This window comes from Panicum virgatum, chromosome 6N (genome assembly GCF_016808335.1).
Source record: "Panicum virgatum strain AP13 chromosome 6N, P.virgatum_v5, whole genome shotgun sequence".
In the NCBI taxonomy this organism is placed as follows: Eukaryota; Viridiplantae; Streptophyta; class Magnoliopsida; order Poales; family Poaceae; genus Panicum; species Panicum virgatum.
The window spans coordinates 19270320-19295977 of NC_053150.1; the positions used below are offsets into that span (position 1 = coordinate 19270320).

The following is a 25658-nucleotide window of genomic DNA, read 5'->3' on the forward strand; positions in this document are numbered from 1 at the left end:
TAGCGCGTAGCTATTGTGGACTTTGTTGTCCAAATCGGGGGGAGATCTCATTTAGAGTATCTTTAGGAGTTTTAAGAAGTTTCTCGATAGATAAGAAGACAGGAAGCTCTCGACAAGTACTTAGATTACTAAGGGAGAACAGGAGTTCTTTTTGTATCCCAAGAAAGCGAGTAGTACCCGTCAAGTACTCGAGGCAAAAAGATTATGAACGGAGATTCCCATAGTAAACTAAGTAAGCAGGAAACTTGTGTCAACTTATTTTAGAGTATCAAGAACTTATTTGTACTCCTTGAGGGGTTTTCGTAGTTGACCATTTAGGATAGACCTTGTTTGGTTACCCAGATAGTATGCAATTGTTTGCCAGGATATCCCAAACTACACGATAGTATCGAGTAGTATGTCCTATTAATGAACTGGATTGATTTCTAGAATAGGACTGTTAGGATTGAACTCCGTCGAGTTAACCAAGACGTGATTATTCTAGAAACATCCTAAACTTACTCGAGCAGGGCGAGTAAGGTGTCCTACTTGAGGACTGGAGTAACTCTAAGGCAAGTCTATTAGGTACTAACCCCGTCGAGTTGTCCAAGATGAAGGTGCCAAAAGAGTATCCAAGACCTACTCGAGCCAGCGAGTAGGGTGTCCTTTTAACCAAGGACTGGAGTAATCCGTAAGACAGAACTGTTAGGTACGAACCCCATCGGGTTGCCCAAGATGTAAATGTCAGAAAGATATCCAAAACTTACTCGAGCAGGGCGAGTAAGGTGTCCTTTTAATCAAGGACTGGAGTAACTCTTAGGGCAAGTCTGTTAGGTACTAACCTCGTCGGGTTGCCCAAGATAAAGGTGCCGAAAGAGTATCCAAGACCTACTCGAGCAGGGCGAGTAGGGTGTCCTACCGGAGGACAAGAGAGTCTTTTAGGACAGAACTGTTAGGTACGAATCCTGTCGGGTTGCCCAAGACGTAAATGTCAAAAAAGTAATCGAGTGACAACCATAAAAACTACTTGATAGCTGCTCTAATGTTGAGCAGGTCTTTCGACGTGGGGTATTGGTCGTGCGAGCGAGAGCCAAGTAGTCGATATGGGAGAAATCAACTTTATTTGGATTTGTCGAAATTACAATAACTGTAAAGTGACAGACTCTGACTCTTAAGACCTACCTCTTGCTCGTTGGACGTGAGCAATGGTTTACATGACTGAATAAGGTTTATTCGAAAAAGGAACTTAGTCGATATGATGGTCGACTAGTACCACTAGTCGACACAGAGGTCGACTAGATTTATTAGTGGTGTCTCCTTTAGAAGAGGTGCCCCAAGGGCTTTGCGGAGTGAATCACACTGGAAGATCATGTGAGAGCTCTTTGGGTGGATAAAGCACTTGCGTAGCAGTACTTTGTTGGTCTTGTTTCCGCTCTGAGATGATTCAGTTTGATGCTGGGTGCGTGGTTTACCCTGAGGACGGGTACTGGTGGTTGCCGGCTTGTACTTCTTGAAAGATGCGGAAGCCTTTGTCGGGATGCGGTAGTTGGAAGAAAGGTTATATGCCTCGACCTCCTCCCGTCCTTTCTTCTTAAGATAATGATGTTGCGCGTATCGCGCCCAACGTTGATCATACTGCAGAGATCGCAGTTGGAGTAGTCGTAGTTGTCGCCTTGCTGTTCCAGAAGGCTGTTAGCAAGGCGCTGACGCCTGAACGCCCTCTTCTGGATGAGCTGACGACGACATTCGTAGAAATCTTCTGCTGGATGCTGCTCGTCCAGTTGGACGGTGACGGTCACCGCTGGAGGGCTTCTGTGATTGTAGGGGGAGTAGTTTCCATGTTGTCAGAAAGGTACTCGTTGAAATCATCAGAATTGTAGTCGTCGAGGTTAAGACGCTCCGTGGGATCGCCCTCAGGTTCTTTGGCGATACGAACCATGAGGATTTCACGGCAGAGATCTTGAACTTCTTGGTCTTGTTTGCTTGGGGACGGGTCTAAAGGAGTGCTCTGTTGGTAGGGCAGATCCGCTAGCTGTGAGGCAGAAGCGTTGGGATCTTGTGGCTTCCTGAGGTGCATTGTCCGTCCTTGCGGCGTTGCATATATAATCAGATTAGGAAGAGAGTCCTGGTCGGATGCAAGCTTCTTAGCCGAGTTGGACTCGACTTGTTTACTATACTGGATTAGGTCGTCTAGTTGTTCCTCCGGGTCAGAGGAGTACTCGGATTCGGAGTCGGCTAGCCCACCGATTTTTGTGTATGTATGCTTTGGGTGAGCGAGAAGCGGTATGCCCACCTCTACACGGAGGGCGTTCTCATTCATCCAGTGTAGCCATGATTGAGTAGGAGTTAGCCCCTCAGGCTCCTTAATCTAGGGTTTATCATAGATTGAGTCACTGGATTGTTCTGGGGCCTTGGCTTTTCCTTTTTTAAGTTTGGCCAGTTCTAAAAAAGCGTCGGCATGCTCGGTTGGTTTAGCCATGGTGTCCATGAACAGCTCGACATTGTCTGACCACTCTTCAAGATCGTCAAATGGTTCAAAGTTCTCGAGACCGTTCATGAAGCGATCAAAGTCCTGATCGAACTTGGACTCGACTGGTTTTGGAGTCTAAGTGTGAGCAGGTTTTGGTGAAGGGCTCTGAGGTATCCTGGAGATAGACGGTCCCATCCGAACAAGCCGGGGGTTTGTCTCACCAGTTCTCCCGCAGATTCCTCCTCCCAATTTCTGCTCTTTGTTTTGCAGAGTGCTTTCAGCCACCTTAATGCAGTTAGCAAGCATTGAATTTAACCGATCGATCCCTGAGAGCATGTCGCCCGATCTCTTCTGTGGTGGGTTTAGTGCTTTAGGGTTCTGCTGAGGCGCAGATGAGCTGAGAGCGGTTTCTGCAAGTTTGATGCAGCCCTCTATCGATCGTGAAACTTGATCTACTCCAGCGAGTAGTTCTGAGCTTTTGATCTTGGGGCGTTTGATTGTCTTCAGATGAGCCAGGTATTTTCCAAGAATTTTGGAAAAGTAAGGCTTTTCGGAGTCAGAATTTGTGTCGAACTCGACCAAACCAAGAGTTCGGTTTTGAGTTGTCACATTTCCTGGGTTGTCCGAGTCGAGTTCGGGTGGAACTCTTTTCTTGTCGGGATCCGCAGTCTTGCGGATGTCGACGAGTTGGGAGCAGATTTTCGATTTAGGCGAGTTAGGCGTGACAAGGTGGCTAGAGAAGCCTCCCGTTCCGTCAGCCGTGCAAGCCCAGGAGCCGAAAACGAAGGTTGTGCCTTCCGGCACGTTGTTGGCGTCGCTTGATCCGGCCATCGAATTCGTTGGTGAACTCGCCGAATCCCCTACCTGACGCGCCAGCTGTCGGTGTTTACCGCCAAGCCTGCTCAGGGATACCCTTAGCAGTAAGGTTTGTAGGTAGGGATCGACGGCTCTAGAACTCGATGGTACAAGAAACACAAAGATTTAGATAGGTTCAGGCCGCGAGTTTGCGTAATACCCTACGTCCTGTGTAGTTTGTATTGCCTTAGGTGTTGATGATTATTTGGAGGGGGTCTCTGCCCGCCCTTATATATCTGGGGGGACATGGTTACATGGAAAAGCCGAGTACAGTTGAAGTCCTACTACAACACAATCGGATAGTTTCCTTTGTATTGCAGCTAGTTCTATGCCTATTCGGGTAGTTACAAAAGAGATAAGGTACATCCATGAGCTATCCCTTACTCTAGAATATTCTATTTCTATAAGCAGTCCCGTTGTCCCGGGTCTGACACCCCCACCTTATATAGGGGGTTAAAAGGCACAGTTACCGTCAGTGTCAAAATCGAGGTGAAGTTCAAACGTCACCCAACCAAAGCGTGACGCGTGTAAAAATACAAACCTTCGATTCGTGCCAACCTCTGACGTTCGGAGAGATGTTTTTACCATGGCTATGGGCGATCGAGTTTCGAGGGTTCGGCCCGTCGGAGTCGGCCCTCGCCCGCCGGGGGCTACTGTTGGGGATAGCCACCCTTGAATGCTGGGGGCAAAGGTGGCAGGTTGACACCCAAAGCTGACTGTCAGGCGCGAAGGTTGGTCCCGAAGGTAACCATGACCTTCGAGGCGGCAAGAGAAACGTGATTCAGTAGGAGTAGGCAATTTGTACAGTCTCACCTCCAGGAAATGACCCTTCGCCCGGAATATTTCAAGAAATATTCCGGGTGGCCGAGGGTATTTTAGGAATGATGTAATAAAGGTTGGGGATATAAATACCATCTCCAAACATGTACTGTACGGGTTAACTGGTGAAGGGAAAATACTGCTCCTTTCAACTTTCGCTTACCTTCGCCTTTTAGCTCCTTTGTTGTGTGCTTGTTGTCTGGGTTAAGAAGCCGAGAACCCGACAGCACAAATTAGGTATTCAAAGTGTGTAGTAATATGTCAATTCTGTCTGACTTAACTATCACTGGTTTTTTTTTATGAACTCGCAGCTCAGCAGCTGTTATGCATTATCAATGCATTATTGTCACTGTCACGTATTACTGTTCAATTGGATATAGTCGTGTTGTTTTAATGATTATCATTCTGGATTGCACTATAAGTACATAATATATATACTTTTAATATCGAAATGCACAGTACATGATAGCATCATTTATTCACGCAATCTGAGTATTAGAGTGATGGTTACGTATACCCCAAGCGAGGTGACAGCAAATAAACACAGGGTCCGAGATCAGCAAGCAACAGCCCGGAACCCCATGGTGGCACGGCCGACATCGTACAGCACCTCAAACGTCCGCTGCTGCACGTTGCCGATGATGCCGACGGAGCTTGCACCGCCACTGGGAGCGAACGCCAGGCACCTGTCGAAGACCATGATCCCGTCGAAGTCGAGGTCCACCACCGCGCCCCCGTCGAACACCAGCTCGACGGTCGGTACGCTCACGGTGGTCAGGCTGCCAAACTGCCAAAGTCGTAGCACGTGTCGAGGATACCCTGTGGCCTCGCCCGCGTGTACTGCGTCATCCCGGCCCTGAACGCCGACGACAGCGCGGCGTACGCCGTCGGCGGCAGCCTGGTGAGGATTGTGCCGGAGTCCATCACCGACCCGGCGGCGAAGACCGAGGGCTGCACGCTGATGTTGCCCTGCAATTGTGCCCGTCGCTCACCGCGCGATCAAGCGCATTCGTGTGTTGGCCCTAGATTGGCGCCAATATATTTTGGCAACTCCGCTGGGGAAAAAGATGTTTCGGTTTTGCATAACCAAAATCAAGCACTAGCAATATGGTGCAATCTGAAGACATACCTATGGCAATGACTTCTGAACTATGTCAAGAGATTCTTCGAGTACAGATCGACATGAGTTTTTCATGCTGGATGGAGAACAAAGGATCGTCATCATACCACGATGTTCTGAGAAAGATACTATCTACAAGTATTTTATCCAATAGTGATCGTATCTATATCAAGTATTTGCTTGGTAAAGCTGAACTAATTGATATAGTGGATAAAGTAAATCCAATTCCTGTTATTCAAAAGTCGGCTATTGAAAAACCGGCTAATTATCCTTGCAAAAATTTGCCTGATGTTGCTTATCAAGATACAATTCAGCCGTCCCAAGCCGAAATTGTTGAACCAAAATCCCCTAACAAGAGCACAAAGACTGAATCTAGTACTTCAACGCTCGGAAGGCAACAGAACAAAGGCAAAGATGCAGGTTGCATCGCAATCGGTCTAACCGGTTCATCTAGGATTTTGCAATATAAATCAAAACTTAAGATGGTTAAGCCCAAAAAACCCGAAATTGGTGTAAACCGTTGAATCCAAAGGCCATCACAAGCATCAAAAGGAAAAGCCGAAGCCCTTTCTTGGAGATCTTCCGGCTAAATCCAAAAAACAAAATAATGATGCTAGTCGGTCAAAACATCCAAAACAGTCGAGATATACTCCAAGACAGCGATTTCATGATCGGAATCGGCAGCCGAATAATTTTCCTAATTCAATGCCGTTTTCATCATATATGTCATCTATACATATGCCATGCAGATCTTATTATAGCATGCCCTGTTTTTATCCATCATGGTATTATAATTACTGTATGCCGTCTCTTCCTACATATTTGTTCCCAAATTATATTACCTATAAGGAGCCGGCAATTAGTAAGCCATCACCTACAATTAATAGCCGTTTTGATCCTAAAAATCGGTCTGTGCAGAAAAAGAAACACAAGGTGATCAAGCAAATTTATCGTGTCAAAAAAGATGGACGATTAAACAAAAATTCAGATTTGACACTAGATAAAGAGAAGCCGGTTGTTGAAGAGCAATCGGATAGCTCAATTAGTAAAATTGTCCCCAATGATGATCCTGATAATGTAGTTGAACAATGTTCAAGTTCGGCCGGGGGACAAGATAAGAGCAACCATATCGGTTCTGACAGGACCGGTCTGAATCTGGGAAGTCTGGTGGTGAAAAAAATAGGATCAAGCCGACCTTTGAGGAGCTTTTGGATAAATACAAGAAGATATCTGCTCAAAAACAAAGCAATCAATTGGAAGGCAAACGAAGAAGGAGTTCTTCACCACCAAGATCAAGAAAGCATCAACGGTCATCGTATTGGTCTTCGTCATTCATCCCGTCGATGCACGTACCATGGTCTGCATATTCCGGTGTGTTTAATCCATGGTTTGGTCATAATCCTTGGCTGCCATATTATGATTATCAGTTTTATACTTTACCAAGGAGCTATGATTTGTATAATCGACCGTATTGGCCGTCTCAAGATTTTTGTTATTGAACATACTAAGGAATGTAAAGCCGAAATAGTTTGCTGATCGTAAGCTAGAAATTGTTACATGCTAGTTCTCTTAGTTCGGCTATTTTAGCATGTTTAAATATAATGTATGGCTGACGCATTGTTAATCGTCGCCCTTAGACAATTTTGGTCCAGAGAAGTGTTCTTTGGCACACAAACTTTGCCAAAGAACAGGGGGGGCATATGTTGACGACCAAAATTGGCAGCAACCTGAACAGACCGGTCTGACCGGTATGTCCAGGCGGTCTGACCGGTCTAGGCGTCTGTAGACCGGTCTGACTGGTCTAGGAGGAGTCCGAGTACAATTAGAGTTCTTAATAGATTTAGATCTGTAAACAGGATTTCTTGTGGGGTAAGTCTTCCCCACCCTATAAATATAAAGGGTTACGGCCGATTGAAGGAAGAACTCAATCGAATCTATCAAATACATCTACTTTTTATCGTCTTTTATCTCTTTAACTTTACCCTACTTTTCCAACCTCAACATGCTATTCTTCCCTCATCTCCATGACATTTGAGGACGTCCTAGCTAGCCTGCCGAGCCTAGGGTAACCCTACGCGCGCTTGCCCCGACGGGGTCTCTCCCGGGCGAGCGTTCGTCGGATTTCGCCGTTCTGCACCGGCGAACCGGTCTGACCGGTTACCCCGACCGGTCTGACCGGTCTGAGCATCGGCGCTGCAATTGTGCCGTCACTCACCGCGCGATCAAGCGCATTCGTGTGTTGGCCCTAGATCGGCGCCAACAAAAGACCCGGCCGAAGGTCCCCGCCGTCTGCGACACCAGCGATTGCACGTCGCCGCCGAGGCCCATCAGCCCGGCGGTTTTGTCGCCGTCGAGGCCCGTCCCGGTGCGGCTGCAGCCGAACTGGAACCCCGTGATGACGTTGGCTCCCAGCGTGAGCGTGTCGGAGCCGTAGGTGCCGGTCGTGTTCGAGCCGTCGAGGTACCTGACGATGTAGTGGCACTGGGAGCTCGAGCAGCCGGCGCCGAGCTGCGCGCTGGGCGCGGAGCTGCACGGGAACGCCGAGTACGTGCTCGACATGCTGGGGTCGAAGGTCGGGTCCACCTGGGAGTGGCACGGCGAGCACGGCTTGCAGTGCACCCACGAGACGTCGCTGCTCGTGTCGATCATCACGGTCTGCGACACGGCCGGCGTGCCGATGCTGACGTTGATCACGTACTGCAACGTTTCCAGGGCGGTGCCCAGGGTCGTCGGCAGGGTGGCCTCCAGTTCCTGGGCGCCGCCGGTGCCGTCCGTGGCGCCGGACAGCTTCCGTTGGATGTTGCTAGCCCGGAGCTGGTCACTGAGCAGGATCTCCTCCATGGTCGGCGTCGCCTTGGTGGGTGCCAGCAGCGAGCATGGGCCGTGGCGATGGTGCAGCGTCACCGTGCCGCCATCGGAGCTCGACGGACTCGCTGAAACAAGTAGTGCAGGAAAATGCTTATAAGTGAACGAAATCAGGAGGAATGAAAATTCAGTTCAGTTATGACGGCGGCCATACCTTTCGGCTCGGAACAGACGGCTTCGGTCTTGACAGAGCCGGTGATGTAGCTGGAATGTTCTCCAGCATGAGCAATGAGAGAATAGTAGCTGCACAATAGGAGAAGCAGAAGCTTCGAAACGGTGGCCATGACTACTGTTCCTTGTTTTGCCAATGGAATGGCAATGGCTTTGCTTATATAGATCACCAGAGCTCCGCAGTTCCATATGCATGGCTGCTTGAATGGTAGTCTTACTAAGTCGTCTTATCCTATATTCCTATTCACCCAACCTACCCAATTTTGCCCCTTTCATCAGCACACCGAAGGGCCAATTTTGAATTGTTCCTTGATATAGAATTAGCTAGCAAGCTGAGAACATCACTGTCATTTTTATCTGCCCTTGTCAGCTTAGGTCCCTAACGGATAGCAGAAATTCCATTTGCGAAATCGCTGTGGCAACCAGCCAATAATTAATACTCCTTCAATGAATCCCTTCAATATTTCAGAAAACTTGGATATCAAGACCCAGTCAGAGTTTGAAACTTCATGGCAAGGTCAGAAATCTATTCTCAGTGACCTTTGTGTATAGCAGTATAAGGATACAAATTAGTAAGTCATTATCAAACAAGTCTTGCAAAGCTATCTCATCACGCTACATGGCCACTTGGGTGCAAAGTCAATTTTCCTTTTTCTGCGAGAAAACGTAAAATCAAATTATTTTGGACACAGCATGCTAAATCCTTGCAAGTAAAAAACAATAAATCATTATGCGCTATACCTCAATGCTCCGGTATGCAATAACAATAATAAATTATTGGATATAAATGGATTCAAACCGCCAGCCCAATACGCTGGCAGATGAAACCGTTCACTGAAAAATGATTTTTTAGTGTCTTTAACTTATAGGACAAGATTAATGGTTAATATTGCCCGCGTAGAAAAAACAAGATTCATGGTTAATACCACACTATCACCCAATTAGTTACTTCATAAGAAAGTTGAACTCACTAGAACATAAAATGTTTGAATAAAGATAACAAAATAGTATACATTTGTGATACATCAACTTTTGGGGTTTCCTCCTTTTTCTACCAATTTTGATAGATTAACAAAAGGGCGTGCATGCAATGAGATGGCTGTTTCATGCTCATACAGAGCACAGGGGGCAGCAATGGCACATCATTGGTCTTATCCATCTCAACGTTCGGCCCCCTGATCAACAAATAAAATGGCGAGTATATAGAATTATCCGTTGATAACAAGTACTGGTGGATTCTCAGAAAAATAACAATTACCAGTGTTGAACATCCTTGTAGTTTCTGACTTTCTCTATCAGCAGGTTAGGTACCTATGGATTGCAGACATTGGATTCATAAAATTTCTACAGGAACTTCATCATAATATTTAGGTAATGACTTCTAACTGGCTGGCCGTATTTTAATCTGACTTCACGGCCGCCTACATCTATGGCTCGTCTATAATCCAAGGGCTATTAGCCTATCACGCAAGACCTTATCCCTTCCACCTCCGGTTCTCCATCCACGCAGAAACTTCCTCTCCCATCACTCTCTCTCTCTCTCTCTCTCTCTCTCGTTCTGGCACAATGTGATGGGTGCGGCGGTGAGCCAAGCTGCGCTACATGCCGAGCCCTGCCACCATCGCCGCCGCTGCCAGCAATGTGGTCCGGCCGGGCACCTCTGCAGCTGCGGCCCCTGGCACCGAGGTGGAGGCGGAGAGGGAGAGGAAGAATAACAAGATGGCGGGGATGGGGGTGGTGTTGTTCAGCTTCGGCGACTCCAACAGTGATAAGGGCAGCGCAGCGGCGGCAGTAATGGGGATCTGCATCCCGCCGCCGGAGGGGCGAACCTACTTCTAGCACCCCACAAGGCAGCTCTCCAACTGCCGCGTCATCCTCATATCTGTGAGTAGTGCTCCCTTGCCCCAATCGATTGGGTCCAGTGATTCCCTCCTCCCCCCCAGACCCCAGTTCGTTTTGTCCAGTGATTCCAGCAGCTCCGATGGCTGGCTGTCAATTCCCGGCAACGATGGGTCCTCCTCCTCCCCCTCCCCCTCTCACTCTCCCGGATTCAGGCATACACGGGGTTAAGATTTGGGCGTAGGGGTTAGGAATGGAGAGCCTCACAGGTTCTGATTTAACCATTTTTATTTTGTGTGGATGATTGGAATGTTGGTTCTACTGATCAATTTGCTCTTGTTATTTTTGTGCTAGAGAGGGCTCATACAAACCCAGTGATGCAAGCGATCCATATTTGGAGCTAGAGGATAGGGAGTGAAGATATATCAGGGTTATTGCATTTGTAAACAGTACATCAACATGTTGATTCAGGATTCTGCAGTGCGCACATTTTTTTATTGCTTCAAGTCTATTCAGGATTTAGAACTTTTGGTGTAGTTGTCTAGTGCACTGGAGGTGCAGACAAGCATGCCAGGGTGCTGCTGGAGCCAATCAGGGACGCAGTGGTGGATGTGGAGGTAGTTTGTTCTGCTTGTCGCTGCCATATTCATGCTGCTGCCGTTTGTGTTCAAGTAGCAATGTCCAGAAGTTCACCCAACTCAGTTGCCACATACATGTTGGTAAATTTTCTTAGCACCAGTTCAATTGAGATTACTGCGGGAAATATTGGTAGTTGAGATTGTTTAAAAATTATATTTGATGAACAGTTTGGTTCTGAACTATTTTTTATTATGGAATTTCCAATATTGAACTATTGAGAGGTGCTAGCTGAAGCATGTGCGCATCTTGGTTCTGAAGCATGAGTGATTTGTTGCTGGCTTTGACATTCCTGACATATGCTGAGTGATCATGTGCAGGTTCTTTTCTGCACTTTACCCGAGGTTGAGCAACATCCTTCCTAGCATATTCTTTGTGATGGCTGTAATTTTTAGGTATACATGTTACCTAATTGTTTATTGTTCAAGTAGCAATTTATCTCATAGGTTATCGTTATCTGATTGTTGGCTTGTTGGGTAGTATCTATTTTGAATAGGGCGAGCAGTGAGTTTTACATTGTCAAGTTACCTGATTATTTTAGATTATTGAGTTATCTAGCATTCCTTTCATTTTCAGTTGAGCAATTTTTCTATTATCTACTAGCATTTTTAAGTAATGGTTAAGCTGTTTATTTATTATGCATTTGCAATTTTATAGTTTTATCTTGGCACTCTTTTAACAATATGTGTTGTCAGCTCATTGTATCTTTTTGTGTTGCTGTGTTTTATGTGTTCACCTTAAAGGATCATGCTGTTAGGCAAATAACTCAGACCTGATTTAGGCAATAATATAGGTAGGGATTAGGCAAGAATATTATTCTAGATAGGCAACAATATGGCTCGTAATAGGTACTTTTTAAGATATAAGCATTTTTATATCATCATATTCAGATAGGTTCAGACTCCGCTTTTTGCACCTCATAATTGCTATCATCAGATTCTTCAATTGCTGGTTCCTCACTCACTTTCCTGCCACAAACTTCTTTGTTACAAACAAACTGAACTTTCTGCTTCTCACGTGCCAAACATGATAAGCGTGTAGTGCTTCTACGTATAGAAAACCAAACCCTTTTTCATAGGAATTATAGAACTCCCAAGACTCCTTTATGGTGCCAAAAGTTTAAGGTACTGGAGGTGTTAACCAAACCTCATCTTGCACTGCATCTTTCTACAATATCTGCTAGCCCCTCTTTTACAACATCTCGCACAACATCACCAGCAACAACACTAGGTTCTTGGTTGTTAACAGAACAAGCATTTGCATTTTGGGTGATACTACTAGCAACCAGTGTTGCACCAATATCATTATGGCTTTGGCGGCTCTGCCCCTGCTCATCACATTGTGGCCTTGCAACACCAAAGGCTGGCTGAGTGCAATAGGAAGGATTTGTGCCAACTTCATCCAGAAAATCACAATCAAATTCAGAGGGTAACTCATTCAAATCCATGGTTCCTGCAAGCCACATAATCTTTTCATAATCAATATGCAGGTAGTAGTGTGTGCTACCAACTATTTTTGCCCGAGCATTTTCTAAACATGACTTCCACAATAAAACCAACTTGGAATTTTTATCGGGCAATAATGTGTTCACATAAAGGCATAACAAAGTATTTTGTATAAGCAATTTCTAAACATACTACCAGAATACAATTTAACTTGTGCAATGGCAATAATGTGTTCACAGGAAAGCATAACTGAGCATTTTGCCTAAGCAATTTTCTCGACATTACTGCATGAATAAAAACTAACATTGGCATTTTTATTGGGCAATAATGTGTTAACAGGAAAGCATAACTACTAGAATACCACTAACTTGGGGTAATGGCAATAATGTGTTAACAGGAAAGCATAACTGAGCACTTTGTCTAAGCAATTTTTCTTAACATTACTGCCTGAATAATAAACTGACTTGCTGCATCTGATCTACACTATTTTTTTCTAGTTCCTGACAAAAGGGGAGGAGGTGGGTGGAGACCAGCAACGTGGAGGTCAAGGATTTTTCACACAGGAACAAGCAGATCATTCTTCAATGTGTAGACCACAAGATGGCAACTGCAGTTTATCTCTTTGTAGATACAACAATAATGTGTTCTAGATCTATTTCTCCTGGCCAGGGAGCCCTAAGTTTCTAGCAGTTTTTGAAAAAAAATCTGGTCTGTATAGATACACACGCACCTCTTTTGTTTGGTCTTCGGCTATCATCCCATCTCTGCAGTCTTTTTCTGCACACTTTATTGCCTGACACTATCTTGTTGATGTGGCCGTCGTGCCGTCGTCTCCTCTTTGGAGGAGTTCTACTTTTTTCTGTTTTTCTTTGGGTCTATGGCGGCGGCGGGGTAGACGCCAGCTTGTGTTTGGGCAATTTTCAGCAGCGGAGGGAGGGAGTGTGCCGGGCGAATCCGGGGGAGTGCCGGGTGGGCCTCGGGTGCGGAGTGAGAAAGTTGACGGTTCAATTTTTTACTAAAAATAGTCAGGCCATACGGATGGTTGTTTTTACGGCCGGCTGTATTTTAGCCGACTCCTAATATTTAATGCTCTTATGTGCCTGTTTCGGTCCACCACGCTAGACAAAAAAAAAGGCATCAACTTCTTCATCATAATATACATTTAATGCTCTTAATATATAGTTACTCCCCGATTCTCTTTTGATAGACGAAACGAGGTGTTCGGGAATTTACATAGTATGCGATATGCAAAACATAACGATCTCTCCACATTGGGCTCATACAAAACACGCTCGACTACCAACTGTGAATTATTTTTTAAAATATGACTACTAAAAGGAAACGGAAGGAGTATGATTTCTTTCAAACAAACCATTAGGAAACGGTTCTGGGAGTATGATTTGTTACCATTAAAATTTGTAATAAAGAGTACACGGTTTATATATGTTGTTTCCTTCTAGATTTTAGGATTACTATATATTTCTACAACATTAAATTAACAAAAAAATGGTAAAGAATCCCTAGAACGCCATTCACACTCACACAATGCATAAGGTTTCCATTGGTGAAATTCTAGTGAAATTGCAAAGCAAGCACTAAAAAAATCTGTTGATTCATGATAATTAAATTTCATCACAGATCAGTAAAAACCGTCATAAAACAGTATCTATGACGATCTCATATTGCGTCATATATTGAGCGTCACATATCACATCTCGTGATGTTTCTTAAAATTTTGTCATAGATTGCTTGATCCATGACATTTTGAAACCGTCATAAAATATCCCCGGCCCCCAAAGCCCCACCCAAGCCTGTTTTCTATGATGAAAGAAAACGTCACAAACAGTATAATTTTCGTCATGGATTCAATTGTCTTGTCACGCATTGATGACATGAAAGATGACATGGCTATTGACTTGACGATGATGTGGATAGCAATGATGACGTGTAAATTTACATGGTCGATGACATGACCGATAACTTGAAAAGTGGTGCTAACCTGGCAGCTGATGTGCAAAATGACATTGCATTCATAGCCCATTTATTAACAGGCCCATTTTAAAATTTGGGCCATTTTTTCAGCTCATAAAAGCTTCCGCCCATCAATTTGGCCCAGTTTTAGGACCTTTAATTAGAATTGCCACTTCAGACCAGAAAACATACTAAAATATTCAGCCCATTTACCACAGCATAAATCAAATATATCTCATATTTACATTGAGAAGCACGTCAAAAATAACAAGTTACATGTCATCTAGTATCAAAAGCAACACACCAAAAACAAAAATAGAAAAAGTTCCAGCATTTGCCTCAAATTTCCAATCTCTTCGCACCGCTTTTTCCTTGTTCCATTTCATCCTATCATGAAAAGAGCACATTGCCAAATAATTAATCAGATGGCAATATTTGTGATGGAAAATACTGAAACTAGCTGATTTTTATTAAGTATTTAGCAAGATAAGAAAATATGGGGACTTTGCTGGGCATAGATAACTCTGACACTAGAAGCACTTGAAGAAAAAAATATTTGTACCATCTGTGCAAAGATGGAATGAATTCAGACAAATCATAGGTATATATAGTGTTTTGTATGAAAGGTGAAAGCGATCGGGTGCTCTAGCCTAAGAGGGGGAGGGGGTGAATTAGGCACTCTAAAATCCTTAACCTATGGCTCCAACTAATTTGCACAAAACTTAAACTAAAACAAGCTATCTAGATGTGCAACTACGGTTCACTTTAGTGTGAAACCCTCATCCCAAAAGAGTTTTGCAACCTATAGTTAATCTTAGCAAGATACTACACTAAAAAAGTAAAGGCACACAAGTTGCAATGTGAAATGCGGAAGCTAAAGGAGAGGGATGAGAGAAAGCGAACTCTCGACATGAGGATATATCCCGTGGTTCGGTTTGCCACAAAGGCACCCCTACGTCCACGTTGTTGAAGCACTCATGAAGAGTATCGCTTCCCGGCAATCAAGTCTCTTCCGTGAACACAATCACGGTCACCTTGATCCCGATCTTCAATAAGGGAGATTGCACACGAAGGAGTGGTCTCCGTCCCCCGCACAATGTTGTCAACGCCACTCCACACCAAACCGGAGGGTTGTTGACTTGTCGGCGAGCCACTAATGCTCCAAGGAGGCCGGCACACCGTGATACAAGTTTGGTTCACTCTAGAACCACAGCACAAGGATCTAAACCTTGCTTGATCACTCACTCAAGAGCTAACCTAGCACTAACACTCACAAAGCTTGTGCTAAGGACTAAGGATTTGAACTCTATGCTCTTGGATGGCTTGGAGGTGTTCTTGGGTGTGTGTGTGTGATGTCTTGGGACTCCAGCAAGCTTCAAATGGCCGGGGGAACACATATATATAGGCCACCATATCAAGAGAGCGATTACTAGCCGTTGGCCAGTTTTCTGTGTAGGCATCGAAACTTTCGGAGCATAGAGCATCGGTTTTTCCGGTCACTCTGCGCTCTGAAGTAACCGTTGGCCTCTCTGACACGCTGTAGCAACTTCAGGGACCATCGGATGAACCGATTCTAGGTCGTCGGAACTTCCGGTGACACTTGTCCTTCGTATAGCCGTTACACCTTGCTGACATCATTGCACCGACGCATTACTCCGGTAGCCGTCGGATCTTCTGGTGCTGAAGGCTTGGCTGTTGCATGCTTGACATCGTCTCTGGAACATAGTACGTTGAATGCATCGATGCTTAACTTGGCCTCATCGGTTCAACCGGTGCTTCACTATTTCTTCACATGATCTCCAGAGGTGCTCAGACTTGCACGGATGCCAGGGCGTCGGATCTTCCGACAACCATCGGATGCACCGATGCTTAGGCCTCGGTTAAACCGGTGCCCCTGTTTTCTGCCAAACTCGTCTAATGCATCGCAGCAATCAATTGGATCCTTCAAATTTATTCTATCTCTGGATTTCCACTATGCTTTGACATCTCTACGGCAGATTGGACTTGTCATCTTGATGGTGGATTGGACTTGGCGTCTCGACGATAGATTAGACATTGCGTCTTGACGATGAATTAGACATGTTGACTCATATCCATGGGACCTAAAAACTCCTACAAGTGTGATCTCACAAACTTGTTAGTCCCATTTATTATGTTGTCACTCAATCACCAAAATCACAAACAATGGCCTAAATGGGGCCATGTTCCTTACAATCTCCCCCTTTTTGGTGATTGATGACAACACAATCAAAGCAAGCATAAAATTTGCAAAATTTGACAAATTGAACCACTTACACTTGCTTGGATGCTTACCACCATCCAATGTTGACTTGGTCTCCCCCTAAAACCATGATTCCCCCTTTTATTCCTCCCCCTATCTCACTACTTCTCCCTCATGACTTGATTCACTTGGCATTTCTCCTCCTTTGGAATATACTTTTCCCTCTTGGGAACATTTCTCCCTCTTTGTTGGGAACATACCTTGCTTTGATCCACATCTCTCCCCCTTTGGAATCAAATCACCTAAAAGGTCTTGCACCTAAAGGGTCTTGCAAAACAATATATCTCAAGAGAGGATTAGGAGTCTAGGGAGTTAGTTTCATGACTTATGATCCAATTTTATGATATCAATGAATATACCAATTGAAAATTTACTATAGTGGATCACAAAATCACGAAACTAGCATGACATGAGTTAAGCTTTCCAAAATCAAGTGCACAACTAGATGTTATAACTAGAAAGCTTAGATCATATCATGCACGGAGGTAGCTCTAAAAGGATAAAAAATTGACAATTATACCAATTGAATGAGTTTAGAACCTTGCATACATCCGGGGAACAACTTAGTTTACCTTGCATGTACCAATTTGAAAGTGACTTGTAACCAATTGAAAGTCTTTAAGAGGTGAGCACTTGGTACACCAAAGTTAAGCAAATATATGAGCACATTGACTATGAACTTAGATATGAGCATTTAAGTTCAATAGAGCATGGCTCAATATGCATGAAGCACAATTTATCTAATCACTCTTATAGAGTTGTTTGTTCACATTGAGCATGAATAACATTCTCTTAGAGTGTTAACTCCACGTGAGACTACAAAAGATAAACTTGCAAACATGTTAGTCTCAAAATCACAACCTATAGGATGAACTCCCCCTAAAAGTGTGCATTTATTGTTTGAATCACCAAGCAAATGTATGCACATAGATTTTGACACAATTGGGAAGTTTACCCTATAGCTTGTGTTCATGGTACACATATGAAATACATACCTCATGAGATCCATGTACCATGAAAGGTAACTTTGTGTAGCTTTCTACACACTTATCAAACCATGTGGATTGCTCATGGGTTAGAATCAGACACAAGCAACCTACCATATATAACACTAGGAGATGCAAAACATGCAAACATCCTAGCAAGAGCAATGGAGCTACATGATGCTTGAATTTAAATCTAGCTACCATTACCTTATAGGGGACTTGGGAAATGAATGTCCAAGTTGTGAGCTTAGCTTCTTTGGCTTGAACCTTCAATTTAACTTGTCAGCTAAGCCTCCAAATCCCCCGAAGCCATTCTTGGGCTTCAAGCCTCCTTTGGAACCTACACCATTTGAGACCACTTCATATTGGTGATAATGTCCTTGGGCACCCAAATGGAGTGGTTCCAACTCCTTTCCTTCTTTCCAACCTTGTGAGCAACCACCTTGCCATTTGTCTTCTTTTTTGATTACATAGAAGGTGCTATTGCTTTTGTTCCTCCGGTTGGGCTTGGTATAGATGAGAGAACTCTTGATTGTGATATTCTTCTTGTTCTTCTCTTCCGGAAGCTTCTTCCTTGGTTGAGGACACTTGTTGGACTTGTGGTCTTCTTTGTGGCACTTTGAGCAAGTCACGGTGGACCCCTTCTCGAGCTTCTTCACCATGTCTTCACGGTTATCTTGAGAAGGTTGGACATTACTCTCTATGCCTTTGCCCTTCAATCTATACAAGTCCTTCATGAGTCTTTCCACTTCTTGCTTGAGCTCATCATTTTCGTTGGCAATGAGATCATCACATGATTCTACAACAACATTCTCATTGCATTTCTCATTGCAAGGGTTAGAGCAAGAATCATCAATTAAATCAATGCAAGAAGTTGAAGCATCTACCCTAGAGATCGGAATTGCACAAGGGATAGTTTGCTTCATTTCCAAAGAGTCATTAGTATCATTAATGCTCTTAAATTTTAATTTACGCTCTTCATGCTCCTTGCTAAGCAATTTGAATTTGCACATCAAAGCTTCAAAATTTGTATCAAGAGAAGCATTTAGATCTTTGAGAGCACTAAGGTTTTTTATTTCCTTCGATTGCTTCTTAATGACTTTTTGGTGCTCATGAACAAGGTTAAGAAGTTCATCAATTAAAGGAGAGTCGGAGTCATCATCACTTACATCGCTATCCATACCTTTGGCCATAAAACAAGTGTTGGATGATGATCCCATGCGGGTGGTGAATTTCTTGTTTGATTCATCACTTGAACTTGCACTTGATTCTTCACCACCGCTTACCCATTCACCAAATACGGCATATGATTCATGCTTGGGCTTCTTCTCCTTCTTTTACTAGTTCTTCTTGAACTTCTTATCAATCTTCATAAGTTGATGATGAGGCCCATCTTTGAGGAAGACCATATACCCCATTGAGTTGATTTCCTTCAAGCATTTGTTCATCTTCTTTACTTGCTTGTAGAGATTGGGGTGCATTGGATCTTTTTCATCATTTGAGGAGCTTCTTGCATCCTCTTCTTCCTCATCACTTGAGCTACCTTTGATGGCTATCTTCTTCAAATTCTTGAGGTGTTTGCATGCAAGTGCGCTATGTGTTGGTGAAGAAGATGGCGCTTTTGCCTTGATGTCATTGCGTAGCTCATGGGTGATCACCTTGTTGAGGACTTGATTTGGTGTCATTGTGTCGAGCTCTTTCTCATATAGAATTGTGGTCACCAAATCATAGTCCGGCCTTCGGAGTGAGTGAAGGATCTTGCGAATGAGTTCCAAGTCTTCAATTTGCTTCACACTTAAGGAATTAATCTCATTCACAAGAGTGTTCAAGCGTGAGTACATTGATTCGGCATTCTCATCATCAAGTTGCTTAAAGCTATCAAGCTTATCAATGAGAATATGATATCTTTCGTTGGCAACATCCTCCGTGCCCTCATGATTCTCAATGATAGTCTTCCATAGTTCTTTAGCATTTGCACAAGAATAAACACGATTGAACACATTATCACTAAGAGAAGACAAGATTATGCATTTTGCGGTGACATCATATTTCTTCTCTTGTTGACCATTATTTTTTATGCCCTCACTCACAACTCTCCAAATGTTTAGTCCCGTCGCTTGGAGATGGGCTTGCATTAACACCTTCCATCGTTGGAAGCCCGTGCCGTCGAACCGTGGAGCGGGTCTAAAAGGATCCATCCTTTCCCCCTAAGAGCTAACTCACTAGGCGGTGAAGCCTACCGATCTAATGAGCCGGTAAACACAAATTTGCCAATGGAATTGGCTTTTTTGTGAGAGAAGTCAGTCCCGGCTCTGATACCAATTGAAAGCGATCGGGTGCTCTAGCCTAAGAGGGGGAGGGGGTGAATTAGGCACTCTAAAATCCTTAACCTATGGCTCCAACTAGTTTGCACAAAACTTAAACTAAAACAAGCTATCTAGTTGTGCAACTACGGTTCACCTTAGTGTGAAACCCTCATCCCAAAAGAGTTTTGCAACCTATAGCCAATCCTAGCAAGATACTACACTAAGAAAGTAAAGGAACACAAGTTGCAATGTGAAATGCGGAAGCTAAAGGAGAGGGATGAGAGAAAGCGAACTCTCAACATGAGGATATATCTCGTGGTTTGGTTTGCCACAAAGGCACCCCTACATCCACGTTGTTGAAGCACTCACGAAGGGTATCGCTTCCCGGCAATCAAGTCTCTTCCGTGAACACAATCACGGTCACCTTGATCCCGATCTTCACTAAGGGAGATTGCCCACGAAGGAGGGGTCTCCGTCCCCTGCACAATGTTGTCGACACCACTCCACACCAAGCCGAAGGGTCATTGACTTGCTGGCAAGCCACTAATGCTCTAAGGAGGCCGGCGCACCGAGATACAAGTTTGGTTTACTCTAGAACCACATCACAAGGATCTAAACCTTGCTTGATCACTCACTCAAGAGCTAACCTAGCACTAACACTCACAAAGCTTGTGCTAAGGACTAAGGATTTGAACTCTATGCCCTTGGATGGCTTGGAGGTGTTATTGGGTGTGTTTGTGATGTCTTGGGACTCTAGCAAGCTTCAAATGGCCGGGGGAACACATATATATATAGGCCACCATGTCAAGAGAGCCGTTACTAGCCGTTGGCCAGTTTTCTGCATAGGCATCGGAACTTCCGGTGCATAGAGCATCGGTTCTTCCGGTCACTTTGTGCTCTGAAGTAACCGTTGGCCTCTCTGACACGCTGCAGCAACTTCAGGGACCATTGGATGAACCGATGCTAGGGCGTCAGAACTTCCGGTGACACTTGTCCTTCATATAGCCGTTACACCTTGCTGACGTCATTACACCGGTGCATTACACCGGTAGCCGTCGGATCTTCCGGTGCTGAAGGCTTGGCTACTGCATGCTTGACATCGTCTCTAGAACATAGTACGTTGAATGCACCGATGCTTAACTTGGCCTCGTCGGTTCAACCGGTGCTTCACTCTTTCTTCACATGATCTCCAGAGGTGTTGTTATCGCCATCAATTAACAGGGTTAATTAATGGGCCGCAAGCAAGTTGGGCTTAAAGTAGGAATCAAAGAAGGCTTGTGAATCGGCTCCTGCGTGAGCATTTGGGCCATGTGGGCCATGTATCCTTAGATTTAGTTCAGATTGAGTTAGAGATAGAGTCCGATATGGACACGTTAGTTTAGATTGTTTTCCAAGTCTCCGGACTATAAATATGTACCCTATGATATTTGTAAAGAAGAACGTCATCACGTTTTGCAAACAACAACTCTCGGCGCACCGCCACCCCTAATTCTAGGGTTTCGTCCAAGTAAGCGCCATGCTTGTGATCAGGGCAGTGTAGTTCTTGCTTTTACCTTGGTATTACTCGTACTGAAGCGTTTTTTATGGCGAGTAGTTCTAGTTATCCTGATGTTCGTAGCATGATTTTTAGTAGATCTATCGTGCTTTTGTTGTTTATCATCTACGAATATCATGTTATCTTTGCGTGATCATGTATTAATTTTGTGCTAATTCTCATTACATAGGAATTAGTCGCGTAGAGATAACACCCTGCTTCTTTTTTATCTAGTAGATCTAATCTGTTATGGTTTGTTCTTATACTTAAGAACCGGCGTAATATCTTCTAGGTTAGGCCTTGCAAACGGGTTGGATGATCCGGCGATGTATTAGATGCTTTGCCTTGATCTTAAAAGGGATTGATCCGGGAATCGGCTTTCGCTTATTCTTAGGCCTCTTTTCTGGTTAAGGTTTGGTTGTCTTTTACGCTCGTTAGGCCTAGCTACGTGTAGGATGTTCCAATCTAGCAGTGAAGCTTTTACCGTCGTGGATTAGATTAGCTGGATTTAATTGAAGCAGTTTTCGCAGTTATTTGCTTTATCCATTACCATCTGGATATGCCGATCCAATCTGACACCGGGACTCGATCGGCTCTTTGAAGCCGATGCAAGAGTCATCCCGGGGAGCCGACCATGGCTCGGACTAATGTTTACACATGTCTGTGCTTGTAGGCAAATCGTCGAAGGCACGTTCGCACCCTCCTGATCGGGTATAGGTCAGGTGGCACGCCCTGCATCTTCGGAAGCAAAGGCGTGTGCCGGATTGCAGGCCGTTGACTGAGGGAGCAGTGCCTGCCAGCGCCCCGGTGACCTCCCGGCTCTTCGTGTTGCCTGTCGCTACTCGCTGGTGGGTTTTGACCGACATCACATTCTGGCACGCCCGGTGGGACCCTCATCAGCAACAACGTCCACCGCCGGAATGACTGGACCTCAGAGCCAAGCGCCGATCACCAGCCCTGTCATGTATGAAGAGCTGACCCCCGAGCACAAGCAGAAATACGATGAGGTCAAAGCTCAGTTCGAAGCCGATCTCATCGGCTCTTTCAAGAGGACCCGCAACCACGGCATCAGGTGGAAGGGGTTCTCACCCGAAGGCGCTCTCGACAACGTTGACTTGTCCGTACCATCAGAGGAGCGCACCAGAGCCCTGCGCCAGGAGATGAACTACATGGTGGCTCACACGCTTCATCGGCACTCAGAAAGCTTGGTGAATGAGCTCGAGCGTCTGGCACATCGTGTCATCCAGGAGGTGATCAAGAACCAGTACTCCCCATCAGGACCAATCCTGGGGAGTCATAGGGGAGAGGACTCGCTTCAGTCTAGGCCGCCAATACCATATTTGCTCACAAATCCAGGTCCGCAGGCTTCGCCGATCTACGTCATCTACAAGATTGGCGGTGATCCCGGGGAGGGCCAGTTCCTGAACGAGCCGCCTAAGGAGATCCCGCACAGCTACACGTGCGTGTACATACCTGACAGCATCAGTCCAACATGCGCGGGACATCTGGTGGGTACAGGAGCTTCAGGGACAGATGCGGAGAAACAAGCGTGGCTAGCAAAGTACGCTACCGGGCCGAGCGTTGAGCCCTCGGCCCTAGGAGTTCTGAGTGTGGAGCAGGCCAATGCAATATTAAGGGACCAGTTTGGCATCCTGCCCAAGAGAAAGGCGATCGGCTATTCCAAGCCGTATCCAAGTGACTACGATTTGATCCCGTTGCCACCCAAGTATCGGCTTCCAGAGTTCACCAAATTCAGCGGAGGTTAAGAATCAATGCTACTCATCGCACATCACAGAGAAAGAGGCAGTCGATTTGGCTGTCCTGGGGCTCGCTAAGCCGATCAAGGATCTGGCTTTTCAGTTGGAGTTCACCTCTCTGGCGCACATGGTGCAGAAACTCACGGCGTATGAACACTATCACCCGGAGCTGTACCAGGAAAAATTCAAGCGCCATGTAAACATGGCCCAAGCAAAAGATTCTGACGATTCTGGTGGGGAACAAGAAGTGGCTGTGGCAGAGTGGACCCGGGAGGCAAACCCCGTCCCGTGCAAGTGGGTCAAACAGAAGGGGCTTGTGAAGGCTTTGATTTTGACATGGCCAAGGCAGAGCAGATATTCGACATACTGCTCAAGGAAAAGCAGTTGAAGCTCCCAGAGAATCACAAGCTACCAACGACGCAAGAGCTGCAGGGGAGGCTGTACTGCAAGTGGCACCACTCGTTCACCCATGCCACGAATGACTGCAAGGAGCTGCATCAGCAGATCCAATCGGCTATTGAGTAAGGCTGATTAATTCTGGCCCAACACATGATGAAGGTGGATAGTCAACCATTCCCACAAGCTAACGTGATGGAGCTGTCGGATTTTAGACCTGAGAGCCAGAACTTGGCGTTCCAGATTAACATGGTGGGACCCATGCGCCGCCGTGACGAGCAGAGGAAAGAGGCCGCTTCTGGCAAACGGCCCCAGGATGAAGATGAGCCGGAGCAGCAACATGTTACTGAAGAACAAGTGCGTCACATCCGCAATCAACTTCCAGCTTCCAATCGGCTTCTGGAAAAATACCAGTATCAGTGCAAGTTGCGCCGCCGATATGAATCGGAAGAGGAGTATGAGCACCACACAGGGAGGACGCTGGGAGGCGCCAGGCTATACGCGACCACTGGCATTGCCCGTTCTTCAGGTACTATTGGAATTCCGGCATGAGCTGATTGCCTACTATCGATGATTGCTTGGAGTGCAGGCCTCGGGGACGCCAGCCAGGCGAGACGTCGGTGTTCCAGCGCTTGGGGCCCAAAGCACATCACGACGACCATATTGAGCGGCCATCTAGGGATGATCTTGATCTAGAAGGGGAAGATAAGTATCATCGTCCACGATGGTGTCCTGACGGGCTCAGCCGCTCACAGAAGCGCAGAGTGCAGCGCTTACGCAATCTCGAGGAGGCAGAAGCAAGGTACCTCGACGTGCTGAGGAAAGCGCGTCCGGATCTCGCAGAGCAAATCAGGCACCCGCGAAGGGAGGAAAGGCACCCTCCAAGGAGGCAGTGGCTCCCCAAGCAGCCAAGAGCCGATGAAAAGCCATCGGCTGATGTGAATATGGTGTTCGTGCTCCCGTCGGAGTTTCGGGCGCCCCAACCGGAGGAATTGGCCGTCGCGCAACTGGATCTCGGCCCACAGCCGATCATCTTCAAGAAGCCCAAGGAGAAAAGCTACAAGCACCTGAAGGGATTATATCTCAAGGGCCTCATCGACAGCAAGCCTGTGAACAGGATGTTGGTCGACACTGGCGCCGCGGTCAATCTAATGTTGTACTCAGTATTGCACCGATTGGGTCGTTCTGCTGCTGATCTTATCAAGACCAACGTGATGCTCAATGATTTCAACGGCTAGCCGTCGGAGGCACAGGGCGTCCTCAATGTGGAGTTGACAGTTGGCCGCAAGACCGTCCCAACCTCGTTCTTCATCGTCAACAGTAAGAGTACGTACACAGTGCTGCTTGGGAGGGATTGGATTCACGCCAATTGTTGTGTTCCTTCCACGATGCACCAGTGTTTGGTCCAATGGGATGGCGATGAAGTCGAGGTGGTCCATGCAGATGACTCCAGCGAGGTTTCGCTCGCAGACATGAACGCCTAGGACGCGGAAGGGCAAGAGCCGATCTCAGGGATCGCGCTGGAAGACTGTGATCGGATTGAAGCGACAAAAAACGGATTGAGGCTGGTCTTATCCACTGGCCTCACAGAATCAATACGTCCTGGCACGCTACGGAGCCTAGCAGGTTTAGAGAGGCCGGTCCCAGCGACCGGCCCCAAAAAATAGACAATTCTTGTTTAGAGTCAAAACTGTTACATTGCGGATAGATTTTAGTCTACTCTGACAGTTGGTTAGTTAATGAGCATTCAGTTTCGAGGGGTAATATAGAGATGGCCGGCCCGTGCAGTCGGCGGAAAATTTTCTTTTGTCATCTCCCTGTGTTTGCTGTCGACATGGCAGATGATGGCGAGTTGCCTGCGTCCACAGTCGATTTTACAGGCGACGGCAAGTTGGGGTACGGGTTTACATCAGCTGACGATTTGGAGGAAGTTGATATCGGTCCCGGGGATAAGCCGCGACCAACATTTATCAGCAAGAAGCTAGACCCGAGCATGCGTGAGCCAATGATAGCACTGTTGAGGGAATACCAGGATTGTTTCGCGTGGGATTATACTGAAATGCCTGGTCTAGATAGAAGCATCATCGAACATCGGCTCCCGCTTAAGAAAGGATTTCGACCGTATCAACAACGAGCAAGGCAGATGAAGGCTGAAGTCCTAGAGGAGGTCAAGAAAGAGGTGCAAAAGATGTTGGATGCAGGGTTCATCAGGCCATGTAGGTATGCAG

The 25658-nt window shown here is 45.8% G+C and overlaps 1 long non-coding RNA gene and 1 pseudogene across 3 annotated transcripts; one reads left to right on the forward strand and one right to left on the reverse strand.

Annotated features, from left to right (window-relative positions):
• Window positions 1-4679: 4679 nt before the first annotated feature.
• Window positions 4680-8392, reverse strand: LOC120677996 (annotated as a pseudogene).
• A 1626-nt stretch (window positions 8393-10018) lies between these two features.
• On the forward strand, window positions 10019-13010 carry LOC120680026. Of its 3 annotated transcripts, XR_005677438.1 has the most exons (4): window positions 10019-10163; window positions 10473-10837; window positions 11075-11149; window positions 12697-13010. It is a non-coding gene; the product is annotated as an uncharacterized LOC120680026 (long non-coding RNA). The 3 variants fall into 3 exon arrangements; XR_005677436.1 differs by having other exon boundaries at window positions 11075-13010; XR_005677437.1 differs by having other exon boundaries at window positions 10473-10735; window positions 11075-13010.
• Window positions 13011-25658: the final 12648 nt, after the last annotated feature.